At 42.0% G+C, this 27,431-nt stretch overlaps 1 protein-coding gene across 11 annotated transcripts in view; it reads left to right on the plus strand.

Moving 5' to 3' along the window:
* The window catches only part of znf536 (zinc finger protein 536), a 417,096-nt gene that overhangs the window by 7,209 nt on the left and 382,456 nt on the right, over positions 1–27,431 (plus strand). For all 11 annotated transcript variants that reach the window (XM_085991555.1, XM_085991562.1, XM_085991559.1 and 8 more), the window contains exon 2: positions 7,878–8,000. The gene's annotated coding sequence lies outside the window, so the exon portion shown is untranslated. The remainder of the gene's footprint in view (positions 1–7,877; positions 8,001–27,431) is intronic.

A 27,431-nucleotide genomic window follows, 5' to 3' on the forward strand; every position in this document is an offset into this window, starting at 1 on the left:
TGCTCTACAGTAGGAGAAGGGATTACATTTCCTTCCCCATCACCAGAGAGAAGCAGGATGAGCGTGCATGTGGCTTTGCCAGGATAGTGGGATTCCCCATGGTGCAGGGCGCCATTGACTGCACCCACGTGGCTTTGCGGGCCTGACATCTTCCGTAACCGCAAAGGCTACCTCTCACTTAATGTGCAGTTGGTGTGCGACCACACACAGCGAATCCTCAATATGAATGCCCGCTATCCTGGCAGCAGCCACAATGCCTTCATCCTGTGCCAAACCGGTGTGCCAGCACTCTTCTAGCCACCACGTCAAGCTCGCGGCTGGCTACTCAGAGACAAGGGCTATCTGCTCTTCACCTGGCTCATGACTCCCCTCCGCAACCCCAACACTCCTGCCCAGCACTCATATAATGAGAGCCATGCTGTCACCAGGATCATCATTGGGCAGACCGTCGGGGTGGTCAAGCAATGGTTCCGCTGCCTTGACCGCTCGAGAGGAGTCCTCCTGTACTCGGCTGAGCGGGTGTCCCATTTCATGGTGGTCTGCTGCATGCGCCACAACTTGGCCATCATGAGGGTCCAGCCTTTGCCACCAGGGATTGTGGGACCACCTCAGGAGGAGGGAGAGGAGGAGGAGGAGGAGGACAAGGAGGAAGTGGAAGACAAGGAGGATGAGGAGGAGGAGGAGGAACAGGAGCGAGGGAGGAGGCAGCCACTCAATCAGCCTTCCAGCAGCAAGACATTGTGTTGCTTCCGCCTGTGCTGCATTGGAAGCTGCCAGATTGCCCATCACACATGGCATCAGGTCTGGGTCACCACGGTCTCTGTTGGAGTCTACCATCCTTTGTAGACTAGAAATGATGGGCTCCATGGTGTGCGCAGAGCCTTGTGTAATGTTGGAGGCGGACTCCTCCATACTCCTTGGCATTGCCGAGAGGCTCTCTGGCACCCTTGCCATTGTACCTATCATCTCAGTGTACATGCCCATCACCCTTCTTCTAAAGGCCTCCCCATCAAGGTCCTCATCTGAGTCCTGTGCAGCAGAACTTGCACGCGAACTCGCCCTCCGGGGAGCTGGCCCCTGAGGTACACTTTCCCCTGGCCATGCTGCAGCCCACTCATCCCTGGTGCCTCACCCTGTGCAGATCCCGTTACTATACTAGCCTCTAAAGAATGTGTAGTGCCAGTATCTGAGCTGGTGCCTGCGGGTGAGACATGCAGTGATGCGGTGTGTTCTTCCTCATCCTCTTCTCCCGCCTCGCTCTCAACGGTGCCCTCAGGGATAGGCTGCTCAGGTGCTTGCTGATTATCTGAAAGCATAAAGGCACAAGAGTTGAGTTAAGGTGAGGGAAAGGGGGCAGGAAGGGAGAAATGCATGCATACAGCATGATTAGCTGGAAATTGCAAAATGCTTGTGGGGTGATGGGGAAGTGGGATGTGAGAAGAAGGAGTAGGGATGAACATACCGTTGTTGTCCCCAAGGGGGTCAACGTCACCGGTAGCCATGGCGCCCACCACCTGGCACCCAATAATCTGCAGCACTCTATCTTCCAGCGCAGACAGTGGTTGGGTGTCGGCTTGTTCCCCACCTGTGCACTCCTGCTCCCTCCTGTTGTGAGCCACCTTGGGCTGCAAGAGAAAGGAAAGTGTGAGTGAGTGAGTGTGGAGCAATGTGTTTGGGTGATGTGCCTGCCATAGTTGAATAACTGTCATTGTGTGCAAGGTGTGAGATGTGGGTGTGAGTGTTGGTAGGTAGAGATTGTTGGTGGGTGAGTGCTGGGTGTGTGGTGCTTTGGGCAGTGTGTGCAGACTGTGGTTCAGATGGTGGTATGTAGCATTTGGTGAAGCATTGACTCACCCTGACCACCCGAGTGAGGTTGTTAAATTTATTCCTGCACTGTGTGTGGGTCCTGGGGACCACAGTGCTGCCCAAAATGTGCTGGGCTACCTCCCTCCACATTGCGTGGGAGACTTGTGGCGAGGGCCTCCTGCCACTTGCTGGGCGGAGCACCGCCCTCCATCTCTCCACAGTGAAGACCAATGCCTCCAATGTTTGATCGCAGAATCTGTGGGCTCTCTCCCTGGGGTGTGGATCTGCCATCAGTACAACTGCTTGAGTCATCTAGCTCCTTCTACTTGACCTGTTGCTGCTTGCTGAGACAGCTGCACAGCCAGCAATGCTGAGAATGAGGTTCTGCAGCATCAATGAACCTCCCCTTTAAGAACTGGAAATAGCCTGTGGCAATGATGACTTGCGATTAGACTGCACGTGATATTGGTCCACCCTTTGATTGTAACACCAATGAGCTTGGGCTTTAACGTTTGACTTAGCGCTCCAATCTTTTCTTTTGAGCAATTAGCACGAATTGCGCGTGCAGTCTAAAGTATTAGTATCTGGTGCTAATTCTCAAACTTTTCTAAAGATGCCACCCATTCCTGGGCTATAATGAATTTCTAGCCCCTAGTCTATCATGACCACTTAGCCTTCTCGCCTGCATTCACACTCAGACTTTTCCCAGATGGTGAATTGATGTTGGTTTGGTTATCAGGTGCAATATTGACAGGAGAGAGAACAAATAGTAATAGTGATTTCAACTCGGGATGCACATCACTTTACTGACTAAACTGCATTGGCAGAAGTTGTGAAGATTCCTATGGTCATCTATTCACTCTTTCACATACAGTTCAGCAATTTATAATAAGAATGTAATTGCGAACTACCATGTCCTCTGAAAAATTCTCTGACAACTCAGATATGCTTCCTTCTATGGACTTTCATAATGATGCTTCATATTGTGTTCCTTCAATAGGGAGATGAATTTCACAACAAATTGAGCATGCTGCCTTATCTTTACACTTGAGAAAAGTAATCTTCAGGATATGTTTCCTAGAATATTTCATGCTTTACATTATACAATCTAGATATTCAACATGACTACCATGTGATTAATTTTTGCTATCTTTTGTATGAGAAATACAACATTTATGGCATGACTGGAGATAACTTGTTATGAGGCCATGGCAATTGCATGAATCCCATCAATTCTGTGCTTGGCAACAATGAGTGCCAACAGTAATCATAGCAACTCACAACTAATAATTGCCGCTGAGCATTCTGTGGTGACAGTAGTACAAACAAAGCATGCTTACTCTACATGGCTGACATTCTGTAACAATTGCATATCTTCATGCTGACTGTTACCATGACAACCATGCCACTACCTGATAGTATTCTGATAGGTGGGGGGGGGGGTCTGGATGGTATAGTGGATTATATAATGACCGTTGGCCTCTTGGACTTGGGTTCAAATCCAACCCAAGCTGATGGGATGAAAGTCTCTTCTGTCTTGTAAGATACCTATGTGAAATGAGTTTGAGAAGCCACAGTCCATTTCCTAATGGACATTGGCCCACAGCACAAAACTGTCCATAATTTGGCACTGATCGATCATGGCATAGGTCATGTAGGATGCAGAAAAAATGTCATGCTGGTGGAGTATGAGGTTCTCTTCTGATAATAAGATAAATACACATTGCTGGATACAATAAATTAGATCTTTAGTGCGAATCTACCTGTTCATATCAGACCTGAGGGTATTTGATACTGACACATGGTGCTTGAAAGGGAAGTTGTTCTGACAAAATTCACAAAAAAAGTATATAAAAAGACAATTGTACCAGAGTAAAATTCCACTGTTATAAAGTAAGTTTCTTTCACATTTTAAGAAAATATAATATGAAATTAGAACTCATACATTGTTAAAAAATAAGATACTTTATAGGAAGTTGCTAAATGTTATATTTATTCCACTAAAGATAGAGATCTGTAAAACTTAGGCCTTTCCCAATTGTGATGCATGGGATCTCCCCCACTTTAGCAACAAACACAATGTTCAGCAACTTCCTGTGCAGCTAAGTCATGCATTCATTTTCTATATGTAAGCTTAACTTTCTGCTGTTCCATCTGCATTAGAACCTGTTACTGATTTATCCACAAACTGCTCTTGCCATTAATACTAATATTGATATATTCGCATTCAGGCCTTTGGCTGGAATTCCAGGCTTGGTTGTCAATTGAACTCAGTTTTCCTAGATGGGAATGCATTTTATAGGTTCTTGGATGGATTGTGCAGGTTGGGAGGGAGGAAGCATTTAACACAGAGAATTGTCCAACTCTACAAGCTTGCCTTATAATAGCTGATACTGGGCAGTATTAGGAGAAAGCACACTAAAGTTCTTATTCTTGACTGCCAACCCTTCCATCTGAAAGAGCATAGCATGGGGGTTGGAAAGCGATGAAAGGAGATAAAATGCTAGAAGACAGTAAAAAGGAGATAATTTTCTCCAGGGACAAAATTTCTTCCTTCATCCATGGTTACTCAGCTTCTCAAATAATTTCATTTGATTGCTGTCCCTTATGATACTCATACTGTTCATTCAAGTAGAATATACTTGATTCTATCCTTTGTTAGCCTTCTTGTTGGCCTCCATTATTTGTGAGAATTTTCTCCTCAGCTGGTTCTCTGTCTGCCACTTGATGTCGATCAGTCCACAGCATTCTAAAATGTTTCCTGCCTGCTTTATACAGAGCAGGGTGCTTATAAACAGGAGAAGTTATAGATTCTTTTGTAATCCTTTATAGAAGTAGTCAGACTTGATAAAGAGCCACCATTTCAGGACGAAGGGCTTCGACCTGAAACGTTGACTCTATTTCTCTCTCCACGGATATTGCCTGGCCTGCTGAGTTTTTCCAGCATTTCCTGTTGTTATTTCGGATTTCCAGCATCCGCAGTATTTTGCTATCGTTGATATGTGTCTTATGTGTGCGATATGTTTGACACTCTGGTATAGTGGAAATGGAGCAATACTTGAACTTTATTTCTCGAGAACCATAGAAATAAAGGAAAATAATGGCTCCATTGTAGAATTAGCCTCTTCCTACAGAATTCTTACCCATGCTGCTTGGCACAGGTGAAACCATACTGTTATCAAATAGTTTGATCAAAAACATATGGAAGTCATAGCTACTTCTGCATTGATAGTTTACTGTGTTCATGCCACCAGCTTCTGACACATGGGTCTTGTATAGTTAATGGCAACCCCAAAGTAAATTTCTGGATTTTCTGAGGCCTCCAGGTGTTCCCAGATGTTAGCTGTAGCAAATTTACTTTGGTTTTGCTGCTGACCGTTGCATCAGAAGTTGGTGGCATGACCATGGCACGAAACCAGGATAAGAGCAGCTAGAATGGGGTCATTATTCCCACGATCATCAGCATATGCAAAATTGTTCTGTAGGGAACTTTCAACTACAACAACAACTTGCATTTATATAGCATCATTAATGTAGGAAAATCTCCCAAAGTGCTTCAGAGGAGCGTAATCAGACAGAAATTGACACCAAGCCAAAGAAGGAGCTATTCAGATGGGTGACTAAAAGGTTGGCTAAAGAAGTAGGTTTTAAGGAGAGTCTTAAAGGAGGAGAGAGAGGTGGTGCAGTGGAGAGGTTTAGGGAGGGAATTCCAGAGCATAGGACTATACGGCTGAAGGCACACCACCAGTGGTGGGGTAAAGGGAGTGACTGATAAATAAGGGACCAGACTTGGAAGAATGCAGAGCTCTTGGAGGGCTGTAGGGCCGGAGGAGGTTACATAGTTAGATAGGGGCGAAGCCATGGAGGGATTTGAACACAAGGATGAGAGTTTTCAAATCAAAGCGTTGGTGGATCAAGAGCCAATATAGGTCAGCGAGCACAGGGGTAATTGCTGTGCGGAACTTGATGTGAGTTGGGATACAGGCAGCAGAGTACTGGGTGGGCTCAAGTTTACAGAGGGTGGAAGATGGGGGCCCGGCCAGGAGAGCATTGGAATAGTTGAGTCTCAAGGTAACCAAAGCATGGATGAGGGTATCCCACAATAGATTAGATGAGATGGGTGGTTTTTGTGATGGTGGAGATATGAGGTCGGAAGCACGGCTCAGGGTCAAATATAACATTGAGGTTGCGAATGGTCTGGTTCAGCCTGAGATAGCAGCCAGGAAGAGGGATGGAATCGGGATGAAGTACCATTAAAGGATGAAAGACAATGGCTTGTAACAGAAAGGAAATAATATACTTAGGAAATATAGTGACTGTGCAAACGATTCTTGTATTCTCTGGTATCCAGAAATATAAAAATATGTTAATTTGACAGAAAGTAGTAAGCACAACTAGAATTGCATCCCTTGTCTGCAAATTTTCAATACAAATTTGGGTACTTGTTGATTATCTTGGTCACTCAAATGCTAAACATTTTGCAAAATTTTAACTCCGTATTCTTGTAAAGTATGCATTAAGTATTTTTTTGTAATACATGAAACACAATTAAAAAATGCACCTGTGACCTACAAAACACCTTTTAGATGTAAAGGAAGAACTTGCATTTATATAGTGCCTTATTACATCCTCAGTGCATCCCAAAGCACTTCACATCCAGTGAATTACTTCTGAAGTGCATTCACTGTTGTTTTGTAGGTGTTTGTGGTAGTCAATCTGTGCACAGCAAGATCCCACAAAATACAAATGAAATGAATGACCAGTTCATCTGTTTTTGGTTGAGGGATGAATGTTGGCCAGGACACCAGGAGATTTTCTTGCTCTTCTTCACATATTGCAAGAGGATCTTTTACATCCAGCTGCACAGGCAGATAGGGCCTCAGTTTGACATCTCATCCAAAAGGCCGCACCAACAGTACCGCACTCCCTCAGTACTTCATTGAAGTGTCACCTAGATTATGTGTTCAAGTCTTAGAGTGGGGCTTGAACCCACAAACTTTTAACTCAGAGAGAAGAGCACAAACAGCATACCTCGCTTTTCAATATGTACTGGTGGCAAATGAAATCTTTTGCCACCAGCATGTACTCAGAAAATTACCCTGCAATTATATGCTATGAAATATTGGCCCAGATTTTGTGGTCAACGGTAAAGGGATGGCGGTCGCCGCTGACCTCGAAGAAAGCTGCCCACAATGATTTAGCAGGCTCTGTGGCGTTGATTTCACTTATTCCGATGTCAGTTTCAATCTGGTGCCATCTATAGGGGATCTGTGGCATCCAGCAACAGTGACATCATCAAGCAGGCTGAGCAGCCAATTAGATTGAAGAATTCTCACAGACAGCAAATCAGGAAGTAAAAAGCACCGATTATCATTCACTTTTTAACAATTTTACAGAAAGCAAAATAAAGATTGAGACATACACCTGGGATTAATATAGAAATTGAAATATAAACTTAAATTTAAAAAAAAATTATTATTTTAAAAATTTGTGGAATTTTTATCATGGAATGGAGGGAATGATACTCCATACTTATAAGATTCATTTTTCAGGGCCAGAGAGGTTGTTCAGCAGTAATTATGACTTGGTATGCCATTTAAAAACTCAATTACACCTCATTCAACAAGGCTTAACTTTTTAGATGGTTTTTACAGCAAGAATAGTGCGTAAAATGTTGAAGTTCACGTCAAATTACTGATTCTGTGTTGATTGCATCTGCGAAGACTGCAATAGGGCACCCTGTGGAGGAGCAGGGTATCACTGACAGCAACTTCTGGCTTTCCACGTTTAACTGCTCGTGTGTGAACGTCAGAAGTTGCTGTCAGTTTTATACAGTAATAACGGCAAATGCTGACAGTTTTGCTGTCATTACAACCGCAAATTCCAGGCCATTGTGATAAATGAAATAACTAATTCAATAAAATCTAAGTGTCTTCATTGGTGAAACTATTGCTGGTTCAATTTTTCACAATATTGTTCCGGGTCAGTGGACTGGACTATTGAATTACCAATAGCGTTTATTTTTATATATTTTTTTCTCCCTATTTTCTTCCATTTATCTTCCAATGCAGGTTACTTGCGATGACACATCACCATCGAGTTGTGAGGATGGGAAGATCTGGGATTTGAATCTTGGCATGATCACTGTCAGAACTGCTCTGTGATTGGCTGGCAAGACGTACGATTCAACCAGGGTGAGATGGCTGATGCCAATTTTAGCATTTACACACTTATTGTAAAATTTACAATGGGATAGGTGCGGTCTAATGTAATACTTGTGCATGTTAACAGGATTTCTTTTGCTGGAGATGCTGGGCAAAGATGGGGAGGGGTGTGATGTTTGATATTCAATATCATGTCCCTTACTTTTACTATCTGATTTGAGATTGAGCTTTGTTATCACTTTTGTAATCCTTACTACCACCCGCAATGCTACATTGTTCTGATCCCTTGAGAGAGAGAAAAAAAAGAAAAAAATATACATCAAATATGCATTTAAGGCTGAATGCTTTAAGAGATCCCAAATTGGGTTCTGAAGAGGGAGACTCAGTCCTCTTTCTCGCACGTATGCTAATCCTGATGTGTGACACTCATTTGAAGTCTGATTGTCATCTGCAATTTCAAGAAAAGCAATTACAATGTTGAAGAGGCAGCATAACTCTGGTCATTATTCAGAGGTCAATGACCCTGGATTTAAGCACAAGTGACACCACTGCCAAATATGCTGAATTTTCACTCTTGAGTAGATGGAGAATTCCAATTCACCATAGAGTAAAACATACAATGTAAGCACAGCTGGCAGAGTGTAGCATAAGCTTCCAGCAGGACTTAAACCTGTGAGCATATTAGTGAAGTGAATGTCTAGACTTATATATTACCAGGCCACTTTGCTATTCCATTTCAGTATACTGGAAATGAGTTTGAAATTGGGTCAGTTTGCCAAGTTTCATTAAACTACACTAGTGTGAGAGAACTGATGTCTTGCTGAATATTGAGTCTCATTTGTGCTGCATGTCAATTTTGACACATGCACTAGAAAAGAATATCACTGCAAGTGATGCAGATTTGGATTTAGCAAATATTTCAATGTATTGCAAAAGTTGCTTAGTTTGACAACTACTTTTTAAAAAACGCACAACAAAATTGTGTAGCTGCTTATACTTAAATGTATGGAGCATGCAACTTTACTTTTAAAGTCAAGATATTGTCCTTGAACTTCAGAACAGTACACAAGGCCCTGTTTTAGGCATCTGTTAAGTTGCTTAAGAGGGAAATGACCCTCCCAGCTCCTTAAATGTATACACAAAGCAGTTGTGTATGGTGGATGAAAGTGTTTACATCTCCTACAGATATTACCATAAATGTTTTACTTTATGTCAGCTAAGCAGTGTAAGATTTAATTCAGAAAAGTTAATGTGGAGTGTTTGTATGAGTTTACATATAATAAAGGTATGTCGATATGAGAAATACATTAACATATGTATCTGTGAATATGAATACAGATTTTAGTTGGCCAGCAGTTTAAATGTTTGAGGACTCCAGAATGTTGCAGGTTTACGTACCTAGACTGCCTGTCGTGGCTCTCACTTACCTTAGCTGAGTGAGTGTCATCAGTTCTCAGTCGGGATATTAGCTCAAGACCTACATGTTAGCAAAACTCCATCTCGGGTAGAGCGAAAAATCTGACATAGTTCAATTTGCACACACATGAATTTTATCAATTTCTGGGTGATCCAAAAAGTAACATCAATTGTGTTGAAGGAGAAACCAGCACCCCAGATCATCCTGCTTTCTGTCTGGGAATGGCTACATTTTGGCAAGTGGCCTAAAAAGGGTAGAACTTTTGAAGAAAATGGTTAGGAATGATAATCATAGCAATTGAGGATGAACAATTACATTTTTTAAAGCGTGGAACAGTTATAGTGTACATAACTTGAGTACAGGAGAGAATTAGTAGGTTCACTACAGGTTCATTACAATCTGTTACAGTTTTTATATTGGCTATGCATTCTCTTTTTAGATGGCCTCATGTGCATTTGTTGTTTTTAATTATCTTGAGACCATGCGACCATGTTAGACTGGCCTTCTTGGGTAATTGGATTAACCTGTATAAATATGTTAATAAATTAAAGTAATAATAATAAAAAAAACCTCTATAGTAACAATTTTAGGCATTTCACACTATAGGGAGAATAAGCACTGAAATTAATCAAAGGTCAATAATTCTCCATAACGAAACTATTTGTGTTCTGAGGTGCATATTATATACTGGTGATATTGCTTTTATTATTATTTACTGCTAAAACTCATAATTATTTTTTAGTATGAAATATGGTTATGAATAATTTACAAAACAATAAACAGTAATACATAAAAGGGATAAAATTGCTTCTGTTTGACTTTGGGGCTGCTTAATAAGTCTGCTGTACTAATTGTAAATGAATGCTTGTTCTGTTGCACAGTTAGTATTGTGAACTACAATTGCAGTGTTATCACAATTTATTGAAATCACTTCTTTAACCTTTTGTTTCATCAAATAATCAATTATTGGCCCTGAAAGAGAAGATTTATGTGAATAGAGAATGGTTTCTGAATTCATGGTTAACTCATGCTGGGTTGATGATAAAGGATTTGTACAGCTCTGACCCATGTTGTGTTCATGTAACTTTACTGGGTTATTAGTCACACCCCTGAATGTTGTGTCCATATGTGCCTGAAACCTATTATTAGAAATGTCAATTCACCCACCTTCATAGTAATAGAACATTGAAATGTTTAAGAGTAGCCTTACATTTTAGGGGGCAAACCAGATAATTTATCATCTGTTTTCTCAAAATACTTCCATTAGTAAAAACAAATCTTTTATAGTAAGTGCACAGTGAAACCAACTGTTTGCTGTACGTTCTCCATTTTTCATTGTTGTCTAATAACAGAAACTTCTTCCAGACTAAGCTGTAACAACATTCTCCAGAAATCAATTAGATTCTTGAAACAACTTATTTCCAGGAGTGGTGTACTGGTTGGGAGATGTGATACTTGTATACTGGTTGGGAGATGTGATACTGGTGTACTAGTTGGGAGATGTGATACTGGTATACTGGTTGGGAGATGTGATACTGGTATACTGGTTGGGAGATGTGATACTGGTGTACGGGTTGGGAAATGTGATACTGGTATACTGGTTGGGAGATGTGATACTGTAGTGGTATGCTGGTTGGGAGATGTGATACTGGTATGCTGGTTGGGAGATGTGATACTGGTATACTGGTTGGGAGATGTGGTACTGTAGGAAGGATGTTCTTGCCATGGAGGGAGTGCAGCGAAGATTCACCAGACTGATACCTGGGATGGCAGGAATGACGTACGAGGAGAGATTGGGTCGATTGGGCTTGTATTCACTAGAGTTTAGAAGAATGAGAGGGGATCTCATTGAAACTTATAAAATTCTAACAGGACTAGACAGACTAGATGCAGGAAGGATGTTCCCGATGGCGGGGGAGTCCAGAACCAGGGGTCACTGTCTAAGGATAAGGGGTAAGCCATTTAGGACAGAGATGAGGAGGAATTTCTTCACCCAGAGAGTGGTGAAGCTGTGGAATTCTCTACCACAGAAGGCTGTTGAGGCCAATTCATTAAATATATTCAAGAAGGAGTTAGATATATTTCTTAAGGGTAAAGGGATCAAGGGATATGGCGAGAAAGCAGGGATGGGTACTGAATTTGGATGATCAGCCATGATCTCATTAAATGGCGGAATAGGCTCGAGGGGCCGAATGGCCTACTCCTGCTCCTATCTTCTATGTTTCTATGTAGTGGTATATTGGTTGGGCGATGTGATACTGGTATACTGGTTGGGAGATGTGATATTGGTATACTGGTTAGGAGATGTGATGCTGTAGTGGTGTACTAGCTGGTAGATGTGATACTTGTATACTTGTCAGGAAATCTGATATTGCTATACTTCTCAGAAGGTTTCATAATGGTATGCTTGTCAAGAAGTATGATACTGGTATATTTGTCAGGAGATGTGATATTGCTATTACCTGTCATGAGATATATGATAAGAATATATCTGTCAGTTGATGTGATGCTGGTGTACTTGTCAGGAAATGCAATACTAGCTTACTTTCAGGAGGCCGGTATACCTGTCAGCAGTGTGATACTAGTATACTTGTCCGGCGATGTGATAATGGCATACCTGTCAGGAGTTGTGATGCTGGTGCACATGTCAGGATATATGATACTTTGGATTTGTCAGATGATGTGATACTGATATACTTGTCAGGGAAATTATGCTGGTGAAGAAATCTCAACTTGTAAGACAACTTGCCACTAGCAGTTGTTGATGGAAAAACTCTCTTTAATTTTGGTGAATCTTAAGGTAGAATTACATAGAATGTACAGCACAGAAACAGGCCATTCGGCCCAATTGATATGTACTGGTGTTTATGCTCCACATGAGCCTCCTTCCACCGTACTTCATCTTTAAAAAAAAATATTTCATGGGATGTGGGCATCGCTGGCAAGGCCAGCATTTATTGCCCATCCCTAATTGCCCTCAAGAAGGTGGTGGTGAGCCGCCACTTTGAACAACTGCAGTCTGTGTGGTGACTTTGTTTGGTACAACTGAGCGGCTTGCTAGGCCATTTCAGAGGGCAGCTAAGAGTCAACCACATTGCTGTGGGTCTGGAGTCACATATAAGCCAGACTGGGTAAGGACAGCAGATTTCCTTTCCTAAAGGATATTAGTGAACCAGATGGGTTTTTATGACAATCTGGTAGTTATACAATCACCATTAGTAATAGTAGCTTTTTATGCCAAATTTATTTAATTAACTGAATTTAAATTCCCCAGCTGTCATGGTGGGATTTGAACTCATGTCTCTGAATTATTGGTTCAGGCCTCAGGATTATTAGTCCAGTAATGTAACCACTATGCTACCATTCCCTTATTTAACCCAATCAGCAAACCTTCTATTCCTTACTCCCTCATGTTTATATGTATCATATAAAATGTAAAGTTTGTGGGTCAGTTAGATTCTGTTTGTTGTGTTTTTTTAGTCAGCGGTAAGTATCTTGGTGGACAACAGTAAACAGCTACTCAAAGTAACTAGTATGTGATGATTGTCACACTGAAAGGTTATCAGTTAACATAATGATAGTTAACATGTATCAAATGATAAGCTGATTATCAGGACAAAACTCAATCAAAATTCTCGTAACCATTATCTATATAATGCAGTACATAATTGTCCACTTTAATGACTTCCTATACTAGAGCAATGAACGTTTCCGTCACCATCAGTGAGTAATGGGTGGCAATGTCAGCCTTGCAGTGTTTTGTTTAATGCTTTTGCTTTTATTCAAAGATTCAGATTTTTGGGCAATTTGTGTGCTACTCAAGCTAATTGAGAATTGGAATACTTTTCTGCTTTGAGCACCCAATGGCAGCATCAAATAAAAATTGTAGTATGGAGCAGCTGAATCTCACTCTACTTTGCCTGCCCGGCCACCATCAAAGACCCAACAAAGTAAATGGTTACAGGGTAGAGTAACAGCATTTACCTAACAGATAGAGTTGACACAAAGTTGCAGAATCTAACGTAAACCACAATGTTATGACGGGCATTAACACTGTTATGAGCCTGACAACACTTGTGTTTATATAGTGCCTTTAAAGTATTAAAATGTCCTAAGGCGCTTCACAGGAGCGATTATCAAACAAAATTTGACACAGAGCTGCATAAGGAGTTATTGGGACAGGAGCTTGGTCAAAGAGGTGGGTTTTAAGGGGCGTCTTAAAGGAGGAGAAAGGGCTAGAGAGGCGGAGAGGTTTATGGAGGGAATTCCAGAGCTTAGGGCCTAGGCAGCTAAAGGCACGGCTGCCAATGGTGGAGCGAAGGAATTGGAGGAGTGCAGAGATCTCGGAGGGTTGTAGGGCTGGAGGAGATGACAGAGATGGGAGGGGTGAGGCCATGAGGGATTTGAAAACAAGGATGATAATTTTAAAATCAACACCTTGTGCTGCTAAGTGAATTTAATGTATGTATGGCTGCATTATACTTGGTGCACAAATGCCACACTGGTTTCTTTTGTAACTCTGAGCATAATGGTACATGTATAAGCACCTATATAATGCGTGACTCAATGTACATGTGTATCTGTACATGCACAGCATCAACCCAAGATTCAGAGGAAGCTGGAATGTTCAATTATGTGTGCCCAAAGTAACCTGACTGCTGTAACCGAGGCTGCAGAATTTGATGTGTCGCACTCAAACTTGCCATATATATATAAAAATTATATGAAGCTCAGGAGAGCATTACATATTGCACAAGTTTGACATATCCAATTCCAATATCAACCTTATGGCCTCTCTGAATGGACTTGACAGTTTAGTGCCAAATTGTACCGAATTGTGGCACTATTGTGCTGTCATCGAATGCCCATTAGCAGCCAGTTAAGTCTGCTCAACTCATTTTGCATAGATTTCCTACATTGAAGAGAGGAGACTTTCATCCTATTAGTCTGGACTGATTTCTCAAATCCAAGTCCCAGTGGTCAAAGAATTGTGTGTTAACCCACTGTGCCACCCAACCTCCTTTTTTGTTTTAAACATTTCCCAGCTTCCACTTCTGTTTTGAATGTAAACATTTTCCTTCATGCATGGTTGGGGTAGTGTTTCAAACACTAGTCACCTCTGTTGCTAAAAGCTCACCCATTCAGCCCTGTTGAGTATTCAATACACACTAAACTGTTAGTCCCACAGCACACGTTTCTATTTCCTTCTGCTGTAATATTCCCCCTCTATGCCACTAACAATACCTCAGAGAGATGGCCTGTTCCCAGTCCTCTATCCATATTGTTTTGTCCGTGATCTGTCTGAGGGGCATGCGACCATCTTGGACATTGTGCCAAATGTTTGCTTCCACCCTGTGTGGAAGTGGTTGACCTCTGCTCACTGCTGCTTCCAGAGAGTTTGCTTGAGATAGAAAACTCACTGCATGGAGAAAACATGGGGGGAACTAAAAGTCTTGCCTTTTCTCACTGCTGCGTGGTAACTGCTGAGCTAAGTACGTTTAATGCTTTCAATAAAAAAAGTAGCAGACATCACTGAATAAGAGGAAGCAGCAAAACAATTGAATATAAGGACACCACAATAACCTTCTTCAGAAATACATGATAACTTATATAAATTCAAAATCAGACATAGAAAAATAGTTAAAGTGAATAATAATAACCGTAGACTGTATAATACATTTAGAAACTGGAGTCTAGCAGTGGAATACTCTTTAGGTTCAATCCATGGCTTTTAAAAATGAAAAGGAAGCAGATGGATAGCTTAATGGTTAAATTGTTGGCTTCTCACCTAGGATTGCCTGCCTGTCACACAGATCCACATGCAACAATTTTGATTGTTTCCTGTGGTTCTCCAGCCACAAAATGGAGCATCTCACTGCAACAGTGTTCCACCTTTGCATGGAAATGGGAGAAGGGGGATGCTGACAGTCTGATGTGTGTGACTCCTGTTGTGACAGTACCACTTTGTGGCTGTCCTGCAGCCTTATCAAGAGGATAAAATGCAGATATTTTCTAGTAGGTTCAGTGGTTTGATTCCTCAAATTCACAGAAATTTAAGCATCTATGTCCAGTTTACAAACTTCAAGTGCACCCCATTAGAATCATTTTGCAAAACCTGAGGTGGAAGTAGCAGTACTGTGAGTAATTTGGAGCCAGTTGTAGTGTTTTAGTCAGTTCTAATTCCAAAGGAAACATTGGGTAAGGATAGATAAACATTTCAGCTTATGTTATTGTCTATTTAATCAACCTCCAGCTATTAGTTTTCACTAAGACAAGATCATTGAAGACTGTTACCTTAAAATCTGTTTTTGATTGAAAAATATAATTGAAATAAGTGTTTTTAGCAACCAAAATGGTGCAATGTGGTGTTCACTTACTAATAAATTACAATGTTATGACTGGCCTTGCTAGTTTTATTTTGTGGAAGAAAGTTTATAATATAGAATTTCTGGTTGCAAAATGTCACGTGGTCCTTACAATTGTTTACAGTTAGGCATCTTAAAGGTATTAATAGGAGTTGAGAAGCACAGAAAATCAATCTGAAGAATTTTTTGCCTATAACGTCAAGAGGTCTGAAGAGATACTTGGAGGAGTTAAATATATTCAACTGCTTTTGCAACTACGGTAACAGTCCTGTTAGCCACCCACTTGTCATGCAGCTCCAAATCTGTTTTTAATCACTCATTTACTGCCTAAAATTGTTTTCTGATTTTGTTGCTTTGGAACTTAGAAGTCTTTCTAAAATGAATAAACACAATAAAATGTTAAAGATGTTATTCGCATGCATGGATGCGTGGAATTGTTTAAACATAATTTAAAAATCCGAGACAAATACACAATCTTGTCCTTAACACTTTGAGCACTGCGCTTTTCAGAATATGCTAATAACCTATTATATACAGTAACATTACAGAAATGTACAAAACCATAAGAATGACAACTATAGTTTTTTGCATTTTCTGAATGGATCAACAAATTATGATATTGTTGTTACTATTCTGGTTCAGAAATGCTACTTCATGTCTCAATGGTTAAATCAAATCAAAAAATTTGTAGCAGTCCATTTATAGCCCCTGCTCATGAATGGACATTGTAGTCAATCATTTTGTATACCAGCTTATATGTTGAAAAACACAATTTTTTAAAGTTAAACATACAAGAAAGTACAGACCAAGAAAAGGCCATTGAGCTCATGAATCTCTCAGTCCAACAGACTATGTACAATTTATACTATTGGACTTAGCCTAACCTATTTAATCATGTGAGGGAGGGGAATAACTGTAGTTTATCTCAACCCCTCTATGGTCTCTAATTTGTCAGACTGCTTGTCCGACATCCAGTGGATGAGCAGAAATTTTCTCCAATTAAATATTGGGAAAACCGAAGCCATTGTCTTTGGTCCCTGCCACAAACTCCGTTCCCTAGCCTCCGACTCCATCCCTTTCCCTAGCATCTGTCTGAGGCTGAACCACACTGTTCGCAACCTTGGTGTCAAATTTGACCCTGAAATGAGCTTCCGACCACATATCTGTGCTATGACTAAGACCACCTATTTCCACCTCCGTAACATCGTTCTCCTCCGCCCCTGCCTCAGCTCATCGGCTGCTGAAACCCTCATCCATCCCGTTGTTACCTCTAGACTTGCCTATTCCAATGCACTCTTGGTTGGCCTCCCACGTTCTACCCTACGTAAACTTGATGTCATCCAAAACTCAGCTGCCCATATCCCAATTCTCACCAAGTCCCATTCACCCATCACCCTTGTGCTCGCTGACCTACATTGGCTCCCGGTTAAACAACGCCTCGATTTTAAAATTCTCATTCTTATTTTCAAAACCCTCCATGACTTTGCCCCTCCCTATCTCTGTAATCTCCTCCAGCCCCACAACACCCCCCCCCCCACCCCCGAGATATCTACGTTCCTCTAATTCTGGTCTCTTGAGCATCCCTGATTTGAATCCCTCCACCATTGGTGGTCGTGTCTTCAGCTGCCACGGCTCTAAGCTCTGGAATTACCTCCCTAAACCTCTCTGCCTCTCTATCCTCCTTTAAGACGCTCCTTAAAAGCCATCTCTTTGACCAAGCTTTTGGTCACCTGTCCTAATATCCCCTTATGTAGCTCGGTGTCAAATTTTTTGTCTTATAACACTTCTGTGGAGCTACGTTAAAGGCACTATATTAATACACATTGTTGTTGTTGTAAAACTTCACTCACAGCATTTCAAACGTCCCAGCATGACTGGCACTACAATGGTTTACGGATTATTTGGATCATTTATGATTTATATTTATTATTAATATGACTGTTATTGTGCCACCCTGGCATGGAGGGCACCTGAAATATTTACTGATGCACGGTGAACTACTTGTTTCTAATGAGAGACTGCCTACAACTTTACCCGTAGTCAGAATCCCTTCTATGTATGATGAATAATTAGATGATTTAAAGCTGGTTTTTAAGCCAATGAAAGTCCTCAAATCCATAATGAACTCGAATTCACAATCTACTCTAAGAGAAAAAAAATAATTCTTCTAGTGCCAATTTTACATTCATATCTTTTAGTTCCATAATTATAGTTTAAGATAAATGAACTGCTTCTATTTGCATTAATGGTGCCTTTTAGCATGTCCTCTCTCAATGAAGTAATTGTTTTAGTGTAGTTTTCTTCATCAAGTTTCCTTCTCTCCAGAAGGTGGTGGTGACTCAGTTGAGGTGCAACTCCATAGTTGGTGGCATGTCAACTGGTGGTCATTTTTCATGTGCGAGCCTAGACTGTTTGACCATGGAGCATTCTCACCACCTTGCCCAATCCTGTCCTTGCATATGTCCACAAAAATCCAATTTGGCAGTGGTAGGAATAACCAGTATTTGTCCTCCTTAGCCCTCGGACACTGAAAGTTGATTGTAGCTCTTCAATTGCGATTCTGGCTGAGATCGGCTAATTCAGCACAGGCCACAGCGCGAACCTGGGACCTTCTTGGCCTGTATGTCTCAGTGCCACACCATGCAGTGTATTTACCCACCAAACCCAACTAGAACGCTGCCAAAGGAGTTCAACACATAGCTGCACCATTTACAAATCTTGATTTGCATTGAAACATAACTACAAATTATTAATCTACGTTGACCATTGGGAAAAAAATGAAACGAGTTGAACTCACAGCTACCAAGGGAACTTTTAGCCTTCACACTTTGGCCTTTCAAGGCATGAGGGTGACACTGTTATTAATGAGTGTGTTATGCAGATAGTGGATGCTGAAATTGGAGTTTTAATGTGAGATTTATATGTGCAACTTTACAGTAAAGCACAGGCATCAGCATGCGTTCCACTAATTAATATCCATGCGATGTTCACCATATCGGTTCTGCAGTTTTTACATTTTAACGTTTTTCTGCAAGGCTACAGAGAAGAAAATAAGATCACTCGTCATAGCATGATGAAAATGACAGGAGTATTAATAAACTATCCAGGAAAGGCATTCATCCTGCTGACAGTATAGGCACTTTGTCAGGGTTACTGACTGCTCTACTTCCAGTAAGCTAAATGGAAGCATTCACCTACACAGTTTCATATCTAGCTAAAAATGTACAAAATAGTAATTATTTCAGTAACTGCAAAAAAAGAACTATTTCATCTTCTTGCCATGTTGTGTGATGTCACAATTAAAGCTTCATAAATAGAGGTGAAGGGCTGGATTTTGCCAGCCAAGACGAGTTGGGGGCGGGACTGCTGCCTTCCGGTTCCTAGTTCCGTCCCCAGTGACATCTGACGAACCCACGCTATTTTCCCTTGATTGGCCTTGTTAAGCCCACCTTGCGGGTTTACCGGCCAATTAAGGGAAAGCCGGTGACAGATGACTTCAGTGTATGATGCTTCATCTGTCGAAAAAATGTTGACAGATGAATTATCAATGTTTGACAGCTTTGAGAAGCTGTCAAACACTGACAATCTCTGTTCTAAGGTGAGCCCTTGCACAAAGGCTCACCAAGACCTCTCTCCTGAGCAGAAAGCAGATGGCTGCAGCAACTGAGAATGCAGCAGCCATTCTGTCATCTCTGCCGTTGAGATGAGGCACCTCTGGATCCTCAATGGTTGAAGCCTGCAGAAAGAAGCAAAGGTAAGGGAACTTTTTCCAACACTTTACACTCACCTCTCATACTTACCTGTCCACACTTGCACCCATCACTCACCTCTACAGCTGACATTTCGATCCCTCTCACCCCCACAGACCCACTGCTTGCCTCGCTGACCCTGTTGAAGTTCGCAGCCGTCGGGAAGCCCGCAATTGCAGACATAAAATGGGGAAAAGCCTCAAAACTGCCTGTTATCTACCTGTTAACAGGCAGTTAATTGGCTCTAATCCCCTTCCCGCCTCAAGGAGACGGGTCCCTGCGCAACTCGGAGATACGCCTCCCGGGAAGATGGCACGGAGGCAGATTGGGAGCGGTGTCGGTACCCACTCCCAATTTCTGCCATTTTCCCAGCAGTCCCGCCTCCAAACCCGCCTCCTCAGGGCTGGGAAAATTCCCCCCATAGAGTACAAAAGCAAGGAAATTATGATGAACCTTTATAAAACACTGATTTGGCCTCAACTAAAGTATTATGTCCAATTCTGGGCACTGCACTTTAGGGAGGATGTCAAGGCCTTAGAGAGAGTGCAGAAAAGATTTACGAGAATGGTTCCAGGGATAAGAACATAAGAAATAGGAGCAGGAGTAGGCCATTCGGCCCTTTGAGCCTGTTCCGCCTTTCAATGAGATCATGGCTGACCTTCTGCCTCAACTCCATTCACTGGCCCTATCGCCATATCCCTTGATGCCCTTACTATCGACTTCTGTTTTGAATATAGCCAATGACTGAGCCTCCACAGCCGTCTGAGGTAGAGAATTCCAAAGATTCACAACCCTCTGTGTGAAGAAATTTCTTCTCATCTCAGTCCTGAATGGCCTACCCTTTATCTTGAGGCTGTGGCCCCTGGTTCTAGACTCCCCAGCTAAGGGAAACATTCTCCCAGCATCCATCCTATCAAGCCCTGTAATAATTTTGTATGCTTCAATGAGATCCCCTCTCATTTTTCTGAATTCAAGAAAATACACGTCTAGTTTACTCAATCTCTTCTCATACGACAGTCCCGCCATCCCAGGAATCAATCTCATGAACCTTTGTTGCACTCCCTCTATGGCAAGTATATCCTTCCTTAGGTAAGGAGACCAAAATTGTACACAGTACTCCAGGTGTGGCCTCACCAAGGCCCTATATAATTGGAGTAAGACTTCTTTACTCCTATACTCAAATCCCCTTGTAATGAAGGCCAGCATACCATTTGCCTTCCTAATGGCTTGCTGCACCTGCACATTCACTTTCAGTGACTCATGTACAAGGACACCCAGGTCCCTTTGAGCATCTGCATTCCCCAATCTTTCACCATTTAGGAAATACTCTGCCTTTCTGTTTTTTCTACCAAAGTGGATAACTTCACATTTATCCACATTATATTCCATCTGCCATGTTCTCGCCCACTCACTGAGCCTGTCTAGATCCCCTTGAAGCCTCTTCACATCCTCTTCACAACTGACACTGCCACCTAGCTTTGTGTCATCAGCAAATTTGGAAATGTTACATTTAGTCCCCTCATCCAAATCATTGATATAGGTTGTGAATAACTGAGGGACTTCAGTTACGTGGGTAGACTGGAGAAGCTGGAGTTGTCCTCCTTAGAGCAGAGAAGGTTGAGAGGAGATTTGATAGAGGTGTTCAACATCATGAGGGGTCTAGACAGAGTAGATAGAGAGAAACTGTTCCCACTGGAGGAAGGTTCGAGAACCAGAGGACACAGATTGGCAGAAGAACCAAAGGTAACATGATGAAAAACTTTTTTACGCAGCGAGTGGTTAGGATCTGGAATGCACTGCCTGAAAGGGTGGTGGAGGCAGATTTAATCATGGCTTTCAAAAGAGAATTGGATAAGTACCTGAAGGAAAGAAAATTGCAGGGCTACGGGGAAAGGGCGGGGGAGTGGGACTAGCTGAAGTGCTCTTGCAGAGAGGCAGCACGGGCTCGACGGGCCGAATGGCCTCCTTCTGTGCTGTAACCATTCTATGATTTTATGATTCTATGAAAACATGACAAAGAGCACAGAAAACTAGATGAAGGAAATTTAGCAATTTAAGTAGTGATAAACAAACTAAAGTGATAAACAGGATAGTGTATGTGTTACAGACAAAGCACCAATGGGTTTGGAGTGTAACACAATCTTGGGCTTCAGATACTTTGAACTGAACTCTTTCAACTGTAGACGGCTGTGTAATGCACTTCAAGTCAGCTAACTGTACTGATAGTGTTTGCCCTTTAAACTCCATTATATGTGTTTTATGATTTTTGTACAGTACCTATTGGACCATTTTCTTGTAATCAGCTGCATTTTAACTTTTGCAAAATTGATACATTGACATCATAGACACCTTCATTGCCTCTTAAATGAACAAATGTATTGTATGACTGCCAGCTATCACTTTACCTCATAAAGCCAAATGATTAAAAAGTTCCATCTTAAATAGTGTGTAGAATAAAAAATACAGATGACCTCAGCATGTGCCAACCCTTTTCTTTCTATGAGGAGAGAAGTATTTTTGTGCACCAATGTGAGAAATGCATCACTCTTTAAAAAAAACCAATTGCCAACTGTCACAGGGAACATGTTTACAGCTTCTCTACTTCACCGTTGGATTAGGAAAGGCCAAATTAGCTAGGCCTTCTGCTTCAGATCACAATCCAGTGACCCTCCCTAATGAAAGTGTACGTGTGTGGTCTTAGGCTGAGAACAAGGTTGGGTTCAGCTGTGATGGCCCGATGGTTAAATATTATGCTGAAATTCACTGTCTGGGCTCACACATGAAGAATTGCCACTTGGGTGAGGTACTGGATGGTGCAAAGCACACTTGAGCCTGGCCCCAGCATGCAGTCATTGCCTTCAGCAGGGGAGGGTAGAAAATTGGAAAGTTAAGAGAAAATAAATAAGTAAATAAATGCCAGATAGATGGGATTGATCTCAAAGCTGAATCTAACCTTGGGGTTCAAGTCACATCCATAAGCCACATAAGCTTTGCTTTCATAGTTCATGATGTCACCTGAAGCCCTCAATGTGATTGCAGCCTTGTAATGTACTCCATTTACCTATATATATAAAAGGATAGTGCTGTCTGTCTGTATGTATGTCTGTCTGTCTGTATGTATGTATGTCTGTCTGTCTGTCTGTCCGCTATACACTCAAAAGTTATAGAGCATACCTACACATATGTTATATCAAAAGAAAGCTGATGATCAGGGGAGTGTCATAGGCATATTTACTTTTTGGTCAGACAAAAATTGTTCGGACAGTATACAAAAAAGGTTCAAAAATCCGCTCATTAGCGGTTGACCAATCCTACCGCTCATTAATGTTGAGTGACGTGATGGTTGACCAATCCTACAGTTCAGTGACCTGATGGTTGACCAATCGGTGTGTCACGGGCGGGACCTATTCCTGCAGCCTCCCGAAACGTTGCCGCTATTTTTTCCCCTGCTTTTACCAGCTGCGGTGGCCCGCCGGAACGGGAGGTGAGTTGGGGTCACTCGGGCCGATGGGGTCACTCGGGCTGGGCCTGACAACCGCTCGGCCCGAGACACAGAGCGGGGGAGTGGCAGCGGCCGGACGTCAACCGCGCGGCCTGAGACACAGAGCGGGGGAGCGGCAGCGGCTGGCCGTCAACCACGCGGCCCTCTAAACTGCCCTGGCAACACCGGGCCCCCCCAGCTAGTATATTATACATGAGCTTGATCTCTCTATAGGTCTCCCTTAGTTTGTTTGCAAAATTTGAGCTTTCTCTTTTCCAAAACATTTTGTTTGTTCAATCTCATGAGCCAGGAATTATAATAAAGATACTTTTTTTAACTACTTAATAACAAGAATGTTTTGTTCTTTCAATATGCTTCTGTTTTAAGTCAGTATCCTGCAGATTATAATAATACAACTTCTATTTTTTAAGGGCAGAGGTCAACTATTTTCTTATTATCCTTTTCAGCCAATTTCCTTTTCCAACAGACATTTTTTCCTTGTTATCTATTATTTGGGGCATCGTAACATCCTGTAGGTGCAGTTGTCATTATCCTTCCAATTAAGCAGTTTAAAAAGTATGCCTGGCAGTATTTCAGGCCAGAATTTGTGATATGCTACAGTTTATTTTTGGAGTCATTACAAAGAACCTATCTATTCTGTCTTCTCTTTTCCAGTGGCACTAGGATCTAGTGTTCTACCTTTGAGGGGAGGTGGAAACAATAGGGGTGAAGTCCAACTTCGATGGGGTGCAAAGTGGGCGGTAGAGGATCACCCGCCCATTATACATCCTTTCCATTGAAACTTCAAGCAGGGTGTGCAACTGAAGGTCAATCTAGTGCCCGGTTTGCACCCCCACCGTGGCTGAATTTAACCCCCAGTGACATACATGTTTGGGGTCTGTTAAATATCAATAAGCTGTATTCAAAAGTAGGAATTTGATTTTTATAAGACGCTATTCCACAATATCTCATGGTTTTGCATAAAAAATGCAAAGTGAGGAAAGGGGACAATATCAATGAGAGTATCCAAGGACTCAGCAGCACTCTAGCAGTAAGTGTACCACAGCTCCCCAGCACTTGCGTCAGACCACTTCAGAAGTTTGTTTAAAGTAACATTAAAATATTCAACTGACATCACAATACACTGTTGAATAGAATAGAATTTTTGCACTAGGGTGGAAATAATTCTGCTGGGGTGATGAAAGTAGCAATAATAGCATTCAAACCTCCATAACCAACCTTATCCATAAACAGGTACAGAGAATGTTCTTATACTACAATTCTTTTCTTTGCTTTCCACAATTTCTTTATTAGAAGTGCTTATTTCCAATAGGTGAAGATGCTGAATTAAATAGAATTCACTATTGTGGACCTCCTTAGAAATCATGACCTAGGCTGTCCAACGGGTAAAGGAGGGCGGTGGAGGGTGGGGGGTGCAGCTCTGGCAAAGCAGGACTGCCGCCTGCCAAGGCCTTGACCTCGGACAACCCTTTGGTCCAGGGACAATTTGAACGCTGAGGAAGTTGCACTAAACTGAGGCTAGAAACTTACTGTTGCAGGTCTTGGAGGCCTGCAGCGGAGGGAGGAAAAAGAAGCCTCTAAGCTGCCTGAAAAATCTGGAGTTTAGGCAAAATTTATGATGCTGTCTCTAGGGGCCTATGCCCGATAATGGTCTGAGAGCAAGTGCACAGGCCCCTCTCTGGAAAAGAGTTTGAGAACCCTTCTGTTGACATTTGAGCTGCTGGATGCCAGAAACATAGAATTATAGAAGATAGGAGCATGAGTAGGCCATTCGGCCCCTCGAGCCTGCTCCGCCATTCAATGAGATCATGGCTGATCATCCAAACTCAGCACCCTGTCCCTGCCTTCTCCCCATATCCCTTGATCCCTTTAGCCTTAAGAAATATATCTAACTCCTTCTTGAATATATTTAATGAACTGGCCTCAACTGCCTTCTGTGGTAGAGAATTCCACAGGTTCACCACCCTCTGGGTGATGAAATTTCTCCTCATCTCTGTCCTAAATGGCTTACCCCTTATCTTTAGACTGTGACCCCCGGTTCTTGACTCCCCCGCCATTGGGAACATCCTTCCTGCATCTAGTCTGTCTAGTCCTGTTAGAATTTTATAAGTTTCAATGAGATCCCCTCTCATTCTTCTAAATTCCAGCGAGTATAAGCCCAATCGACCCAATCTCTCCTCATATGTCATTCCTGCCATCCCAGGTATCAGCCTGGTGAATCTTCGCTGCACTCCCTCCATGGAAAGAACATCCTTCCTCAGATAAGGTGACCAAAACTGCACACAATACTCAAGGTGTAGTCTCACCAAGGCCCTGTACAACTGCAGCAAGACATCCTTGTTCCTGTACTCGAATCCTCTCGCTACGAAGGCCAACATACCATTTGCCTTCTTAACTGCCTGCTGCACCTGCATGCTTACCTTCAGCGACTGGTGCACAAGGACTCCCAGGTCTCGTTGCACTTCCCCTTCTCCCAATCTATTGCCATTCAGATAATAATCTGCCTTCCTGTTTTTGCCACCAAAGTGGATAACCTCGCATTTATCCACATTATACTGCATCTGCCATACATCTGCCCAATCACCCAACCTGTCCAAATCATACTGGAGTTTCTCGGCATCCTCCTCACAGCACACACGCCCACACAGCCACCTATCCGGTGGCTCTGGTGCCCAGCGTTCAAGCTGAGCCAATGGCAGGAAACATGCTGCAAGCAGTTCTTCCCTCATTTAATTTGCATGCATCAGCCCACGTATGGGCAGAGCATGTCCCCGAGCACATTTACAGCCCCACCTGCCTGAGATCCACCAGGAAATCCCAGTGGGACGTGACGGGAAATCCGAGGCCCACATCTCTGTAACGCAAAGCTGCAGTGCCTTTTTTATTCTTTGAGCGTTGCACATTTTTGTACAATGTGTTCTAAATTTTATCTCTGGAAACAGCTAAACAACTTGAGTATACAGTATATAACGAGCATATTGGTCGTCCCATATCAGTTCAAACAGGAAGCAATACATTTGAAAGGAAAACATTTGTTTTCAAAAGAACAAAACTAAAAACATAAGTAATTTTGTTTTTACATAATGTAATGATTTGTTATACTGTAATAGTTAGTTAAAAGGGTTCATGCAAAGGAAGTCACAAAGATAACAATCACACTAAACATAAATCGGAGTCTGACTTATTGTAATCAGATTTTGCAATTATAATTGTGGAACTTAGTCCCCTAAGGCTAGCAAACAAAATTGTAGCTAGCCACAGGCCACTGATACAAACATATTTAATTTTCTATCAGTCACCATTAAACTATATCTAAGGAAATGGTGATTGACCTCCTTATGCCCTAATGGAACAAATATTAATTGTGAACTGGGACTCATTATCCTAACTACCATACGTGGCTTAGAGATGAAGTCGAAACTGGTATAAAAAGTGATAGTTTGAAGTCAATTCTGACTATATGTTCCAGAGTCAAGGGACATGTCAGCATGGTCTGTGTTGATTCTGTTAAAACGTGCAACAATAGCATACTTGCATAAACTACCCTTTAATGGAAACGATCAAAACTTAATTTAAGATTGCTGGATCTTAATTAACTCAGAAGATAGACATTCTGACCATCTTGCTTCCTTTGCAATTGAGGCATTATTAAGTCACTTGCTCAATACATGCTACAATATCATACATGCTAACCAAGAACATTAATCAAAACTGACCAGCAGCTTCAAAAAAAGCTGCCCACTCAAGAATGGCTCTAATCAGCCAATGAGGTGTGAAAACATGTAGTTACATGGGCCTCGTATTCCGTCACTTGTACTGGAGGAAAAGCAACATTAGTACTTGAAAGTCTGAAGGGGGAAATTCACATATTAATGGCACAAAATTGATGCAGCTGAAGGAATGCTTCCTGCACATTTTTCAACTTTTACATAAAAAGGGCGCATTCTGGTTAATTTTAAGCACTCTTGGGGATCGATCTCAACTTTTGGGCAACTGACCCGCAGAGCGTGCCGGCTGCCCGCCCGTTCCCACAGCGACAAAGCAGGAGCTATCTGGTTAATTTTATTGTGCTTGGGATTAAACACAGCGACCATATTGATTCTGCCTGATTACATTCGCATATGAGATTCCAATCATCTAGGAAGTCCTAGACTATCCACTTCTTTGCAATAGATGACAACAGTCCAGCTCTAGCGCAACCCCAGCTTTACAGACACAGTAAAAGCCTTTGTTTCATATAAATCTACACTGCTGTAGCACAAAAGTTGATGATCTAAAATGGTGTACTTTTAAATGGGATGGTACTTTGGTTGTAATCGCTGTATTTCCAAAGTATGTATACCAGTGTCACTGCCCCTTGGGTAAAGATTGAAAGGTCAAGTGCTCACTGTCTCCTCCCCAGTGCTCCAAATGCTCTGCTTTGAAGTT

Source organism: Somniosus microcephalus, chromosome 6 (genome assembly GCF_052327205.1).
Source record: "Somniosus microcephalus isolate GS21.2 chromosome 6, FLI_Smic_1.0, whole genome shotgun sequence".
NCBI lineage: Eukaryota > Metazoa > Chordata > Chondrichthyes > Squaliformes > Somniosidae > Somniosus > Somniosus microcephalus.